Below are 16,074 nucleotides of genomic sequence, written 5' to 3'. Positions count from 1 at the left end.
ATAGGGTTGTCCCTTAAAGCCCTGAACCCACACTGGCACGGGTTACCCAGAGCAGCTGTGGCTGCCCCATCCCTGGAAGTGTCCAAGGCCAGGTTAGACACAGCTTGGAGCAACCTGGGATAGTGGGAGGTGTCCCTGCCCATGGAAAGGGGGTTGGAATGAGATGATCTTTAAGGTCCCTTCCAACCCAAACCACATCACAATTCTATGAATGATTCCCACCCTGTGTAATTGAATTGTTCCTTTGCAATGCTCTGCAGAGTGTTTGAACCTTTTGCATCTGCCATTTGCAGGTGGCCACATCAGCAGGTCCTGTCCCTCCTCCTCTGCTCGCTGCTGGGGCTGCTGTGAAGCAGAGAGCTCAGAGAACATGCACACCCCAAAATACAACTGGGATGAGAGGCAGGGATCTGGGGGAAGGATGAGGCCATTGCAGAAACTCCAGTTGTACAAACAACCCCTTTGGAAGTTGTGGCTCTGAGATGGAGAACACCAACAACAGGGTGTGTGAGACTTTTCCTGCTCCCCCTGCAGCACTCAGCTCCTTGTCCAGGCCAGCACAGGCTCCTCCAGCTCCAGGGGAGTCGGGCTGTTCTCCTGTGAGTCTCCTCTGAAGCTGGAGCTGCTGTTCCTGAGGTCTCTGTATCCATGGCGAGCTCTGTGCTCATGTAAACATTGCACAACCACGAGCCCCCGCTGTCTGAGGGCAGCAGAGGCACCACTGGGCTCCTCCTCTTTGGATTGCTCTTCCTGGGGGAGGGCAGCACTTTGTGGAGTCACGGCAGCAATCCCCAGAGCTGCCGGTGAGCCCGCGGCACGCTCTGAATTACGCTCACATTGCTGAGAGGATGGGTCACATTTTGGGAATCCGCCCTGACCTCCTCTGGTGATGCTCTGGCTTCCTGAGGATGGAGACACGGAACAAATTCTTGCCCAGACTTGAGGAACTTTACGACACTGGGTGATGAAAAAGCTCCCAAATCCTTGCAAAGGGGGCCTTGCCTGGTGGACACCCCTCCTGGAGGTGGGATGGGGACAAGGCGATGGTATGAGCAGCACATCCTGGGGTAAATGGGGCACAAAGCAGGAGGAGAAAGTGCTCTGGATCTCCCCCATCACTTCTGAAGGTCTGCCTCAGGGGCACAGCAGGACCTCTCCAGCACAAATCCTTGGTGTGCTCCTTGCCTCAGGGGCAGCAGGGTTTGCAGGTAAGAGCACAGCCTTGTCTGTGATGGGGAGAAACCTGTGGATGTGTTGTTTTCTGCACAAACCCACCTCCTCTGCTTGGAGAAAGGTGCAATCCTGTCCTGTAGCCGAATTTAAGACAGACTGGCTGGTGGTCCCTGAACTACTTTGCCACCTGCAAGTACCAAGTTACTGATTCGCACACTGGAGTGTTCTTTGGAATTTCAGATTTAGAAATGCAGGGAGAAAAGATTGCTCGTGGGCAGCTTGAGACCTTCCCAAGGACCTGCTGGGTGAGCTAGTGGGAAACTTCAGCATCTCAAATGAGGCAAAGCAAGGTGGAAGCAACTCAATTTGTCCATCTCCATCCCTGACAGCTCCTGGGAGGAGAGGGGGAGCCACAGGAAGAGCTGGCTGGGTCAAGAGGGGCAGAGCACGGTGCTGATGGACAAATCCTTTCCACAGGCTGGGGTCAGGCCACACTGGGCATTCCAGACCTGGCACAGCTCTGGAGATGGTGGAACACTGTGAGACGCCCTGTGAGGCTCTGCCAGTGCAGGGCTGGGAGTGCTCTGTGTGAAACAGGAGCACGATGCACAGACCTTCCACGCCTATTGGAAACAGATTTTTCCTTGACACACAAGCGCAGAAGATTCCTCTGGAATGAGAGCCCTGACCAAGGCTGGGCGGCAGAGAAGGGTTTCCAGCTCCTTGCAGAGAGGAAGGAAATCCGCCCGTGGGACAGACGATATTGTCTTTTGTTTGACTCTGCAACGCTGATTAATGAATGCTTTTTTGGATTTCACAAGAATTTCTGGGGTTTGTAAACTTTCTTCAGAGATTTTTCTGGGAAAAATCGAAACTGTGCTCGGGGTTCTCCTTCTGCAAACAAACCACTCAATATTTTCATTCAAATAAAAATTTTCCATGGATAGTAATGGGGATTTCTCAACCAGTGTCGTAAACATGGTAGGCACTGCATTATGATCCAGATAAAATTTGTGTTTCAGCAGCAGGAATTCAGGTCAGAGCCCTCTTCTGATGGACCTTGTGTAGCAAGAGATAACCTTGCTCTGAGGACTTCAGAACAGAAAAGGCAAAGGGCAAGAGAAAAAAGAAAAATACTAAAAATACGCTTTAACAGATGGGGCAGTGAGGTGGCAAAAGATGAAGTGATTTGTTTGACGTCAGGATCATGGGAACATCAAGCCAAAAAGGGGAACTAAATCCATCCCTCTTGGAAGGCTCAGTACATATCTTTAACCACAGACCATCCTTTCCCTCTGGTGTTACTGACTTTTGCCCGAGCCTTTGCTCTTCACTCGGGGATGGCGCTTGGTGCAGGATTATTTGCTGAGGATCAGGCCCCTTATTAGAGTGGGTTTTGGCTGATTCATCCAGTTCATCACCTGGGCATAATGCACAATGCCTTCTTTTCCCATCAGTCCCTCCTGGAGAGACCCAGAGTCCTGGTGAAACTTTTCACGATGTCATTGAGTGCAGGCAATGCTGGCAGAGATCTTAGGCTTGGCCACTGACACAGTAATAATAATAATAATATTAATGATAAAAACAACAATGCCAAAGCCAGACCTGGACCTCAGTGGTTTTCCTTGGATGCCTGGCACCTGCACCCAGGATTGCACAGATCCTGCAATGGATCAAAACAGAGTGGCAGTGCCACCCCTGCAGAGACAGAAGGAGAACAAGGAGTTTATCCATCATCTGGTAGCTGGGGAAGATATTTGGGCTTGGTTTCATCCCACCTGGCATGCTGGTAGAACGCTGGCAGCACTCATTTGACCATAATGGAAAGCATGTCCAACACATGACCAAAATCTGGAGATTTCCATTCACTTTGCTTCCTGTGGCAGCACAAATCCCAGGATGGCCAAGGGAGCTGGCCCTGTTCTTTGTCCTCCTGCGGTTCTTGCAGCTGCTGGACGAGGTCGGAGGTCAAATGCACAGCCTGGTGATGGGGACAAGCCCCTTGCTGTGACCCCAGGAAGAAGGGACGCCTCTGGGAGGGACAGGCCTGGGAGCAGGATGGCAGTGGGGCACTTTGCCGAGCCCTGCTGGGCCTGGCGTGCGGAGCAGGCTGGGATTAGGGCTGGAACTCGCAGCATTTGGGCCATTGTGCAATGCTGGGCAGCTGGAGGGTTTCACTTTTCAGAGGGGAAAAGAAAATGTGAAAAACTAGAACCAGAAAACTCTTTTCTTCCCTCCCCCCTTTTTTTTTTTTTTTTTTTTTTTTTGGACCTATCCAGAGCTTTCCACAACACTGGTGATTTAAACCAGGCCTGGAATATGAATGCAACTCTAATATTTCTACCTTCCTCAGTTACATTGATGAGTCAAGGAACTGGCTGAGGCTGAAATGCAGCAATGCATATGCACAGGCTATGGATGAAACCTCCCCTTGCATGGAAACCTTGTCAGCCAGGGCTGGATCCAGGAGGTTAATAATGTTCTGTCCTTCATGGGAAAGAGAATATGAATTTAATTTAAAATCTAGACATGCCTTCAGCTCTGGAACAGAGAACACAAAGCTAATTTCACCAACAGGCAGAGGGAGATGGAAGCAGGGCACATCCTGGACTCTGCATCCAGGCTGAGTCTGGTCTTGGAGCAGATTTCTTGGGACATTTGAGCCCATAAGTGTAAGAAAGCAGGGCCATTTTGAGGGGAGGAATGTGGGGCTAAGAGAAGCAGGTGCCTGGGGTGCAGGTGAAGCACTCGAGTGCCAGCATCCTTCACTGTCTGGACTTGGAGGCAGCAGCAGGGAGAGCTGCAGGTGACTCTTCACAGGGACAAGAGGACAGAGGTGGCCTCAGTGTCAAACCAAAGCAGGGAGCAGAGGAGTCCCAAAGCCAAATGACTGCCTGGTGCTGGGGGCAGGAACTGGGCTTTGCTCTCTGCAGCCCAGCCAGAAACCCTTAAAACGGCCTCCTGTCCCTTTTCAACCCTCATCTACATCCTCAGCCTCTCCTCCTCCATCCCCCATGCCAAATAAATCTCCTTAGAGTTTAAATAAATGCCTTAGTGTCCTAAAGGTCTTGCAGCCTTGGAGAGGAAAAAAAAGAAAAAAAGAAAAGGTATTAAACCTGAAAGAGAAATAGTAGATGTGCATCTTCTTCCCTTTGGTCTCTCTGAAGGCTATTAAGTGATGCAGGGTGACTGTGGACAGGTACATGCAAATAATAGGATCAAGGCAGCAGTACAAAGGTTTGTCTCCCAATCTTAATGCAGGTGTGGGAGACACAAACCAGGTGGCTAAAAGGCTCCTTTGTTTGAAGCTGTCAGGAGGAGAAGCTGATAATCTCATGCCTCATCCCTAAACTCTCTTTCAGCCGTGTCAAGGCATCTCCTCACATCAGGAAGTCTGCAATGACATGGCTATGTGCTAAGCTCTGTTAATGTGGTCCGAGGTTTAAACACTTCAGGTTGAAAGTGGATAATTGGTGGCAGTAGATTTTAAAAGCTCACACAGGTGCCTTTGAAAAGAGGTCAGGAGTCAAGTGCATCTCTCCTATGAGAAATGGTGAGCCTTTCCTAAGGAGATCAAAATTCTTCCACGGAGAGCCCCAGGGCCTTGTAGGAACTGTTATTAATTTAGTCCTGTATGTTCCAAATAATGGAAAAACGATACCACATGTGTACAACGCCGAGGAATCGGGGCACGCTCTCTCTGGATAGATAAGCTTTCACCTGGCACTCCTGCATCGTTAATTAAGTAATCCCCTCTCAGCCTAAGCAGGAGCAGCACGGGAGCTGCCATCCGTCGGGGTTCTTGGCAAGTGCGGGTGGGGACAGCACGACCTCAGCTCGGATGGTACCCGTGGGGGTGAGGACAAAACCCCTCAAGCACCTCCCCGGGGGAAGCTGGAGGGCTGTGATGTCTCCCACTCGGGTTTTCCAAGGAATTTGGGCACCCTGGCCGCACTGTTGCTCCCACGGATCCCTGCACAGCCACCCCCGCAGGTACCCAAGCAAAGCGCACCTTTAAAGGACAACTGCTCTCTCCTGGCGCGGTGCTATTTTCTCAAATTGTGCTTAATGAAGGCAAAGCTGGAGGAAATTAACATCCAATTATTCTCTTAGGGCGGATTTCTTTGTGCCGGCCGCGGGACACGGACCTGCCCAAACCCGCAGCACATGAAAGCGGCTCCTGCCCGCGGCAGGATCGGGTTGCAAAGGCACCGAGCTCTCCCCGGCGGAGCCCTGCACCTGCCCGGAGTTTGATGGGGATGGGAGAAAAGACAGCGGATCAGGGCCAGGAGAAGCTGCTTTTCCCCCACCTTCGCCATGTGTTCGAGTTTGCCGTCTGAGCACCCAAGATGACAAGGGCCAAAAAAGATGAAATAGCATCGTTATCACCCAAATTCGCATTAAAAGTGCGGTTTGGTCTCTGTCTGGGCGTGGTGGCTGTAACCAGCTCCTAATTCCGCTGCTTCAGGTGCCTCCAATTTCTCCTGTGCCAGTAGCTCCTTTGATTTTGGGACCTTATTCTTTGCCGTTTTGGTGAGTGCAGCACAAATACACCCAGAAGTGTCTTGTGAGAACAAGCTTATTCCAATTGTGAGAGAACACAAGGAATTTGCTCCTTGAAAATATTCAGGTGAATTTGTTGATATATTCTGAACGGGTTGATAGAGCGTTTTTAGTGATAAGGCACCTCCCAGTCTTGCTGGATTCTTTGTGAGCAGGTGCTCATTTTGTCAATTGTTCAAGTAAAATAGCTGTTTCTGTCCTCCTAACGTTTTTTTTCTCTGTTTGTGACTGGGGACAATTTGGGAAAGATTGCCACTGGTGAAAATATGTTATGTATTTTTTGTTATTATTATTATTTGCTGCAAATTTATTTGTGTGACAGTAGCAAGTCAGAGGGTCTGAAGTGACACAAAGCAAAAAATATGGTCCCTGCTCCAAAAGCTTTAAATTATCCCAACTCCCCAAGCATTGAATGGTGGCTCAGAGTCCATCCATTTCATTTGAATTTTACATTACATAGAAACTGAACTTTGGGAGGGGGAAAAAACCCCTTAAACGAAGCCTTGACCTTTGCAGCACAGTCCATGGGATTTATGGAAACACTTCTTTTGGATTTATTTTGTTACCTGAGAAACCAATGCTTTAATAGAATGGTTTGAGTTGGAAGAGACCTTAAAGACCAATTTATTTCAAACCCCTGCCATGGGCAGGGACACCTTCCACTATCCCAGGCTGCTCCAAGCCCTGGCCTGGAATATTCCAGGGATGAGGCAGCCACAGCTTCTCTGGGCACCCTGTGCCAGGGTCTGCCTGCCCTCACACCAGGAATTCCTTCCCAAAATCCCATCTGACCCTGCCCTGTGGCAGTGGGAAGCCATTCCCCCTTGTCCTGTCCCTCCAGGCCCTTGTCTAAAGTCCCTCTTCCAGCTCTCTTGTAAAAAGTTTCACTTTTGACAAAATGATCTTTCCTGAAAGGAACAAATATCTCATTCAAAGACATTTCCCAAGCTCTGGTTATAAGGAAGTTAAGAACAGCACTTTCCCTTTTTTTATTAATATTGTTTGTTGGTGAAATGGCTTAATGGCTGCAGGGTCAGTTGACAGAGAGGAGGTAACATTGTTCTTCTCCTCCAGCGAATGTAGTGCTTGGCATGACTTCAAAATAACCCTATTGTTTGTCATCTTCTCAGAATACACTATAAAACCCCTGTTAAAAGGGAAGATAACGTTTTCTAAGCATAAGTCAAGTGCCGGGTTGCCTTTTTTTAAAGCTGCTTGATGAGAATTAATGGTGTTGGATCTCCTGTTTTAAACACATTTGGCCAGGTTTTCTGGAGGCACCTAATTTATCTTGAGGCTCTTTCATCTATTATCTAACTGTGAGCTTGTTCGTAGCTCATCAGCCATCCTGGTTTTGACAGGGGGCCTTGTGATGAGCAGCCAACAGCGGAGAGTGTCGGGGCCGGGCGTATCTCTGGCAGGAAGGTGATGGGAAAAGCCTAACCTTCTGCCACTCCTCCCAGCACTCACCAAACCCAAAAATAGAGTCTTGGATCATCACACAAAGCCCCTCAGCATGGTTCCTGCATCCCAGTGTCAAAGCAGATCCTCACCAGATTAGGTCCATTAAATGGGGAAATGGTGCCATCGGCTCCTTGGGAGAGCTTGGGGTGGTGTTTGGGGAGATCCCCCTTGTTGGGGGGACAGACTGTGACTGTAAAGCAAAGGGAATTGCTTTGGCCAAGGCATGGTGTCCATGGAGCCATCAGGAAAGAGGAGAAAGCAGCAGAAATTTTGAAAAAAAAAAAAAAAACCCCAAAACCTTATCTAATAAGGGTGGGAAATAAAGAGCTTATGTAAAAGAGGAATTTTTCCACAGTTCCCAAGCAGGAATTATCTGGTACATGATTCAGGACCTTCGCAGATGTGTAGATTTTGGGCGTGAGCTCCCAAAGCCATTCTGGAAGCAGCCAGAGGAGATTTGCAAAAATGAGGACGTCGCCTTTCCTTTTTTCTGCTTTCAGCATCGATGTACGCAAGCGCTCGGAGCGGCAGCTACGGAGCTGCTGGAAAGTTTGTCACCATAACACTGCCTGTTTATGCTTTGTGGGGATGAAAGAACAGCTTTCTTCAATTAGGCTTTGTACTTCAGCTGGCAGGCGGGTGCCGATTGTCTCAAACTCCACCTCTCCGCTCGGCCTGGCTCGGGGAGCCGGCGGAGGCCGCGCACAACAGCGCCCGGCCCTGCTGCGGATCACATCTGCTCACGACGGGCAAAGTGGGAGACATCTCACTGGGAACAGCAGCCACATGGACTCAGGTGGACTGACTACTCCGACCTGCTGGAATTTTCAAACCATCGGATCACAGAATGGGTTGGAAGGGGCCTTTAAAGACCTTCTCATCTGCAATGAGCAGGGACTTCTTCCACTAGACCAAGTTCCCCAGACCCCCATCCAACCCGACATTAAATGTTTAGTTCCCAGCAATGGGGCATCCACCACCGCTCTCTGCCAGGGCCTCACCACCCTCATTGCATAAATTTTCTTTTTATACCTATCTGACTCTCCCCTCTTTCAGTTTAAAACCATTCCCCCTCGTTCTATCCTTTCTCAATGCTTTTCCCCTTCAGTCCCTGCTCCATGCACCTGCAAGCGGCTGGCAAACCATGGAGAATCCTGCTGGTGCCTAATGAAGAGTTCAGCCTCCTTTTAAAGCCCACGGTGGTGCAGGGACAGCAGACTCTTTCCATTGACTCGGGCAAGTTTTGAATAGGTTGCCTGGATACCTGGCTATGGAATGCAGCACGTGTGAGCGGCCAGTGGATATCCCTTTAATAAGAAACAGGGCATGGGCAGGGAGCTGCCTCAGTACCAGGGTGGATTTATAAGGCACTGACTGCTCTGTGTCAGGCAGATTTGCAGATTGAGGGAATTTGGAGGGGGTTTATGGCTCGCCAGAAGCTGATAGCAAGGCCGTGGCAAAAAGTCAAAACGCACCACCCATGGCAGCCCTTCACAGGGAAAACTGACTTATAAAACAGGATCTAGAGAATGCTGTGATTTTGCCTTGGAACTCCTGAAGGATGAAATTCATTTCCTGGGTCAAACCATGACAGAGAAAAAAATAGGTGGAGACTCTGAGATGAATGAATGACGATTTATAACAATTAAAATCAAACATACACCTTCACACTCAAGCAAGTGCACGTAAGACGCCAACAGCTCTGTGCTATTTGTCATCTCTGCTATTTGTCATCTGTCCTTTTACCATAGTCACCCTACAAAAGGAGGGATCACAGAGAATGTCCACCTGTCCTACCCCCTGCCAGGGGCCAGACCTGCAGAGACACGGTGTGACCCTGGCCTGTCACACAGCTGAAATTCCTCTGCTTAAGCCAGAACTGATCGTGGTGCCTTTTCGCATGTGCCAAACAGAGATTCACCGATGGAGAAAGATGAATATGGCTTTTTGCACTTGTTCTCTCCTAGCAGGATTCTGCTGAGGTCTGGGGTGGGTGAGTAGTGAGTGGTGTTGGTGCATGAGGAGGCAGCAAGATCATGACCCAGGAGAGGAGCTCTACCACTGCATGGCACTTGCACGTTAATTGTAAATCGTTTTCCTGGGAATAAACAAAAGCACCACTGCTGGGAGACCCTGCTTGGGCAGGAGAAAGAGCTGCTCTTCATGCTCTGAACTCAGACTCTGATTATTTATTTATTTCCTTTCGGCCTCAAGATGTTTCTCAACAATAATCAAGGGAGAAACAATGGCCCATTCACGGGGGCACTGAGCTCTCCCTTGTCCTAGGTCCAAGCGGGCATTGCTACTGAGAACTGCACTGACCCGGGGCTTGGCAGACCCAGGTGCAACATCCTTCTCTCCTGGGGATTTCCAGCCTAACCCTGAGCCAGGTAATTGGGCAGCTAAATCCCTTTAAAAGTCTGGGCCCTTTCCTCAGCTCCTTCACCGTAATTCCTCTTCTCACAGGTGGGTTGTGAGATTAAACACATGAAAGACTCGGAGGCACCGAATGCCACGGTGATGAGACCCATCTGACAGAGAGATCAGCTAACCCAGGGCAGCCGAGCTGGAAAATGCCTTAGATTTTTCTCCCCGACAGCAGGATGGCCTTGTGGATAATTGATTTCCCCCTCGGAAGACTTGAAGTATATTTTTGGGGAATGCAAACATTTTTATTTTCGCTGCCTATTTTTCTTACCTCCCCAAGAAATGGCTTTTCCTCCACACTCCTCCAGCTGCTCTGAAAATTCAAGGGAAAAAAAAAAAAAAACAAACCTCATTAACTTTCCCAAAGCCTTAATTGTCCCATTTATTTCAGGGCAGTAGGAAAGCCCATCTTTCAGTGGCTCCCTCGCCCTGCTAACAACTCACCGTAATCCTTTCCATAATCCCCAGGAATGCCGATCACTCCGGCGGAGTTTGATTCTCCTCGCTGATGAATTGCAGGGTATTTTATATCCTCTTGTCACAACCCCCTTCTCCTGCCTTTGCTCTTTCAGCAAGGAAAGTCACTTTTATGTTACCCATCTGGGCTTCCCCCACCATCAGCGGCTTTTTTCTCCTCTTAGGTACACAAAAGCAAATGTTCTGAGAGCTCTTTAAAATACCTGAGCAACTGGTAGTAAATGAGTAATTTCCTGTTGTTCTAACCCCTTTTTTTTTTTTTTTTTTTTTTCAGCCGGGTAGTTATCTTAGCTTGGCATGTTAAGATAGTTGCATGATCTTCAGTATTTGTGTGGATAAATATTATCTCAGCTCATTCCTGAGCTGATCAAACTGATTTTATAAACAGCTTTTCCTAGCGGAAAAAGGGCTGGTTTGGTGGTTGGTTTTTTGGTTTTGGTTTTTTTTTTTTCCTTTCTTCTTTCTTTTTTTTTAATTCCACAAGTTTGGCGGATGCTGGCACGCAGGAGAACTACTGTATGTGTGCTTGCATTGCAGAAAGCACAAATGTGTCCATTAGAATCTTTTTTGAGTGAGCGCACTGGGCAAACTAGGTGGTTTTGGAATGACCTCATCCCAGGATCCCGGCAGAAAACAGCCCGTGTACATAGCAGAGTCTGGAATGTGAGCAGGACCTCATTCATAAACTTCCTTACCGTTTCTTTACACTCAAAGGCAGGAATAAAAAGCAGCCAAAACAAGCAGAAATGGTGTTCCGGAGTTAACCAAATGGGAAAATATATAGATACACTTTTTAATTTTATTGTATTATTGAATTGAGATACTTTTCACCATCTGCGGGAGGCTTGCTGTGCTGATACATTCATTCTTTCTCTTGGATCAGACTGGAAACTTTATTAAGCTTTTTTCTTTTCTTTGTTCTAAATCGATTTTTTTTTTTTTTTTTTGGTGATAACACCTCTGTTTTCCACCACCTGCCCTGTTTCAGTGAAAATACAGAGCTTGAAAAATGTGTTACAAGGGGTGCTATGAAAAGACTGGAGCTCAGAGGCCTAAACTCAGTTACAGAAGGTTTTTAATTAAAGCTGTTAAATAGCAAGCAGAGAAACACAATTAATTTTTGTACTTTTTATGAACAAAAGCACCTTAGGTCTTCATCCTCCTGAAGTGGGGAGGCAGTGAGCAGCAGGTATGAACACAGGAGGTCATCCTGCTGTGCTGGAGTGAGGTCGAAATAAACTCAGGCTGCAAAACCTGGCTGGGAGGCTCCTGGCCTCTCCACCTGGCTCCCTGGTGGCATTGGCCAGAGGCCACCAAACAAGGCACAGGCAAATCTGGGCTCCTCAGGCATTTCCCTGGTGAAACACAGTATTTTTTAGGCACATTTGGAGCTTCAGCCAGATGTGAGCTCCACCATGCTAAGCAACATTTTCACCGCTTTTAAGTCCTTTTTGTCAGCTTGGCAGTAAAAATTGGGCTGGATGATTGTTGCAGCCACTGGAAGAATTTTTCTGTGGTCTAATGTAAGTGCAACCAAGGAACTCTGGCATGTGCCTCCAGCAACTTGGATTTCCAAGTGGTCTTACTTTTCAGTGCTGGACACTCCCAGGAGGAACTGAGTTTCCAAGAGAAGATGACAGTGGGTGTATTCAGTCCAACACAGCTGTAGGTACGGTACAAACATGCAATTAGAGACAGTTCCTGCCCTGGAGAGCTTGGAGTCTAAATAGACAAACAGATCATCTCCAGATGGTAGGGGCTGAGGGTGAGTTGGTGGGAGAGCGAGTGAGTGCGTGGCACTTCTGCTGCTGCTGGATGCACACAGATGGTCAAAAGGCAGGGGAGAGAGAAGTGCCTCAGGCCTTGCACAGGGAGCAGGGAGCTCGGATTTCCTGCAAAAAGCCTGCAGGGGTGGGGCCGGTACGTGGCGATAGCTGTAGGGCTGCCTATTGCAAGGGATGGGGAGAGCTGGAGGAGGGAAGAGCAGGGAGAAGGAAGGAAGTCCATTTATAGCAGCTTCCTCTGAAATGCAGGGGGGCTGCCAATGCGTGTCGATGCCTGGTGGTGAAGAATGGATGTGATTTAACTTTATTAGACACATGGGAATTTGCTGTGGAAAGGAGGATTGATGGAGAGGGCACGAATTTTGGCCAGTCTGTAAATGAAGAGTGCAGCAGTGAAGAGCTTTTCCACCTCTCACCATGGCCAGCCTGGAGAGGGGGACTCCTGTCCCAAGACCAGGTTGCAGACAGGGTGCTGGAGGATCAGAAGAGCAGAAACCCTCCAAAGGGAACTACAGGCAGCCATGTCTGGCTCAGAAAGTCCCTGATCTGCAAATTTTTGGGAGCTGAGTAAAGTTCGACCTGGTCTAGAGAGAGGTGTCCCTGCCCATGGCAGGGAGGGATGATCTTTAAGTTGCCTTCCAACCCTTAACGTTCTGTGATTCTTAGGGGAGGTTGTACAAACCTCATACTCTTCCTCAGGCCTGTAGAGGCTTTGGTCCCCTCCAGAGGCAGGATATTTGATGGCATGACCCACAGAATTGCTCTTGCAGTCCTGCTCTCTGTCATTTCCCTGCCTCGGTCACCTCAGCCTCCATTCTGAGGGAACGCAGCCAAAGTGAAGAACCCACCGGTTGCCTGGGAAAACATCTGAGGATTTATTTCGTACCACAAGCACTGTAGGTGGCTGTAAGGTTTGGGAGGATGTAGATGAGTATTTGTGGGGAAGTATTGAACTTCCAGTGGCCAGAACAATAAAGAATAAGAAGAGAGAGGCACCTCTCCAAGTAGGGCTTCACCAGAGTGGGACAAGGAGCCAAGCATCCACCAGCCATCAAACGCCACATGGTTCTGTGCTAATTCCAGGAGTTCACCACCAAACATGGGAAAACTCTCATATTTAACTTGGCAAGAGGCGAGCTGATTTAACTGGTATAGCAGAGATGTGGTTGTGCAGAATAAATCAGTGGGCCACAAATTACACAGGAAATTTGGGTCTGGCGTTCGGGGTCGAGGAAGGTGGGAAGATGAAGGAATTAAAACTTGATACCTTTTAAATATTGCTTCAGGGTAGAGATGACCTTGCTGTAATTCTTTTAAATTCCCTATAAAAAGGGCAGGAATGCATGGCAAGCCACCCTTTTCCAACAGACATCTGGTGACACAGAGAGCAAAACTGGAGCAGGCAGGATGAAAGACATGGCAATAATCAGTCATTTGTAATAAGAGGAAATTATACTGAGGTAGGATGGTTTGGATATGATGCACTCTAGGCAATCACCTGCCCTTCAGATGGGCTAAATTTCTAGGAGAAATATTAATTGGAGGAGGGCTCTTATAAGCTGTAACTGGAGTGAGACCCATCAATGGTTTCATCTGACAAAGTGACTGGCTCCACTTGTGCCATGCCAAGGTCCTGCATGCACTTGGCTGCTACCAGGAAAGCTTTGGTCTTCTAGAAACAGGAGCTTTACCTGTTTGACACCCACTGTCTTCAGATTTTTGTAAGTTGAACATTTTAACCTAAAAAGAAATAATCATGATCAACTGAATACGACTGTGCGAATCAGAGGTTGCAAAGCCAGTAAGGATGAAATGAATGCGTGAAGGATGTTCTTTGAAACGATATTTAGTGTCAAGTAAAAACTCTGCATAGCTGAAAATACATCACTTTAGGCAAATGGAAAAAATACACACCTGGTTTCTGGTCAGAAACTTGTTTAGTTGCACTTTCCAGCTAATGAATCTTCTTTTTTGTTTGTTTGTGTTTGCTTGTTTTCCTTCTAATGCATTTAGCTTTCCATCTAGCCCATAACCCTATTCCATCTAGTCTAGACTGAATTTCTCACTGCCTTGTGATTTGATTAAGTTGAGCTAATTCTCATCAGATGATTTGAAAACAACCTGATCCAGCTTCTTCAGATACCTTGGCAAGCTGATCCCTACCTACTTGCAACTGCCTGAGATCACTTCTGATAATTCAGATCGCGTGTGATGCCTTTAGGGACCAAACCAAATTCTGCTAAACCAGCATAAAGGTTTGCCCTGGTCTAATAGGCTTTGGACCAGCCTCCAGCCTCTCCAAAACAGCAGGTCATATATCTGACTGAAGGTAAAATGTTTGGCTAGGTGCCTACAAAATGCATTGTAATACAAGCTGTGGATAATCAGAAGACAAATTCTGTGTATGTGCAAAGTATTAGTGCCCTTAATGATAAAGTGCTCATGCTCAACATGATTTTTGGAAGAGGCTTGGAAACGGCAGGCTCGAGCTGCTTTCCACATGGGAATACCTTGCAGGCAGTAAAGAGCAGATGGAAAAGATCAGCATGAAGGGAATGAAGTGCTCTTCATGCTGCAAACCCCAGGATCCATGGATGTGAGCTACTGACACTTTGTTATGAACTGTTTGCCCTGAACAGGTATCCTCCCAACCCCGGAAAAGCTTTTCCTACAGGGAGAGGCCATGCTCATTGTCAGCTGAACCTATTTAGGGAGTGTCTCTGGGCGATCTGCTGTTCTCCCTCAGGGAGAACATTCCCTTTGCTCCCTGAAAACCAGAGAGCCCTGTGCTCCATTCTCCTGTGCAGCAGGACACAGCTGATGTCTCAGGGAGGTGATTGTCCCACCACATCTGGCAAGATCACGGGCAGGCACCTGAGCACACGGGGAGAGGAATGGTTTTTGCATCCCCACAGTCTGCCCAGCTCTGTCACACCCTGGGAACTCACATCTGGTGATGCTGCAGTGCAGTCTGCACCTTCCTGAGCTGCAGGACTGGAACCACCAAGTAATTCAATCAAGGGAGCTTTAGGACAGAAGGAAATTGTGGTGAAATTCAGGAAAGGTCTGTCCACACTGAGGCACTCGGTTTATGGTTTTGGCAGAGCTCTTTGTATCAGCAGCAATGCCTAATCCCTAAACAGATGGGCTGAAAAATCACTTTGTGATATGGATGGGCTGCGAGGAGAAGCATATTCCTAAAGCAAGGCACTGCATGTTCATTCAGCTTTTCCAGAGGGCTGCCTTGTCTGGGGCCCAGCTGAGCCAGCAAACGGGTCTGTCTCCCTGTTCCTGAAGTGCACATCCCTGAAAAGCTGTCACAAAATGCTCCAGTCCTCTCCTGCACCCCAGGAGAAGGTGCAAAACAGTTGGTGACTGCCTTACCTGTGGTGTCATCCCATAGAGAGGGGATGTTTTGGCAGCGACAGTGGTTCTACACCAGGGTTTTGCCCATTATTGGTTGTCCAGAGGTTTGATTTCTTTTTTTTCATGCACCCAACCAGCACAGACATGTTAAAGCGACCTGCTCAATGCACCAGCTCACACTTGGTGGCACTGCAGGTTTCTGTCCTGTCTAATTTTATGGCACATTCCACCAGCCCCTTGAATTATTCTAATTCAAGGATAAAAAGTTCATGACCAATATGAGCTTTATCTACTGTTATTGCTTTTGATAGCAATGCCAATCTGAAAATCTTCAGTCGAGTGAGTATCTCTAAGTGCCCAAAGCCATGTCTGCTAAATTTCCCTTTCTTTCCCTCATGAGCTTATTTTCTTCTTTTATTTACTGTGTTCCCAGCGATAATCCAGCTCTTCACTGTGCAAAGTGCAGCAACAAAAACCCTCAAAAACTTCGAGAAGCTGAAAAAATTCTATCTCTGCTCTATCAAGGAAAGACAAGGTCCTGAAGGATGTGGTGTCTCACCTTGAGTTGCTCCAGGACAGCAAAACATCTCTGAGCTTCTGCATCCTTCATCTACGAAGTCCTTTCCCTTGGACCAGTCCTGGAGTGATCTCATCTCCAAGGAATGCAACATCCTTCTTAGAGGCACAGTATGGATAAGTGGCTGGGAACATGATGCTTGGTAAAACAAGGAGACCAGGGAGTTCTCAGCAAAGCTGGAACAGATGTTGTTCCACAGTGACATTGTTCTCCCCTGGAGTCTATTTACTAATGTCTCAAAAA

The 16,074-nt window shown here is 47.9% G+C and overlaps 1 long non-coding RNA gene across 1 annotated transcript; it reads left to right on the top strand.

Annotated features, from left to right (window-relative positions):
* Window positions 1–766: 766 nt before the first annotated feature.
* Window positions 767–5,942, top strand: LOC116446158. Its single transcript, XR_004241066.1, has 2 exons — window positions 767–1,208; window positions 5,287–5,942. It is a non-coding gene; the product is annotated as an uncharacterized LOC116446158 (long non-coding RNA).
* The last annotated feature ends 10,132 nt before the right edge of the window (window positions 5,943–16,074 follow it).

Source organism: Corvus moneduloides, chromosome 6 (assembly GCF_009650955.1).
Source record: "Corvus moneduloides isolate bCorMon1 chromosome 6, bCorMon1.pri, whole genome shotgun sequence".
NCBI lineage: Eukaryota > Metazoa > Chordata > Aves > Passeriformes > Corvidae > Corvus > Corvus moneduloides.
Note: the sequence above shows the minus strand (reverse complement) of the source record. Positions and strands in the feature narration are given on the sequence as shown.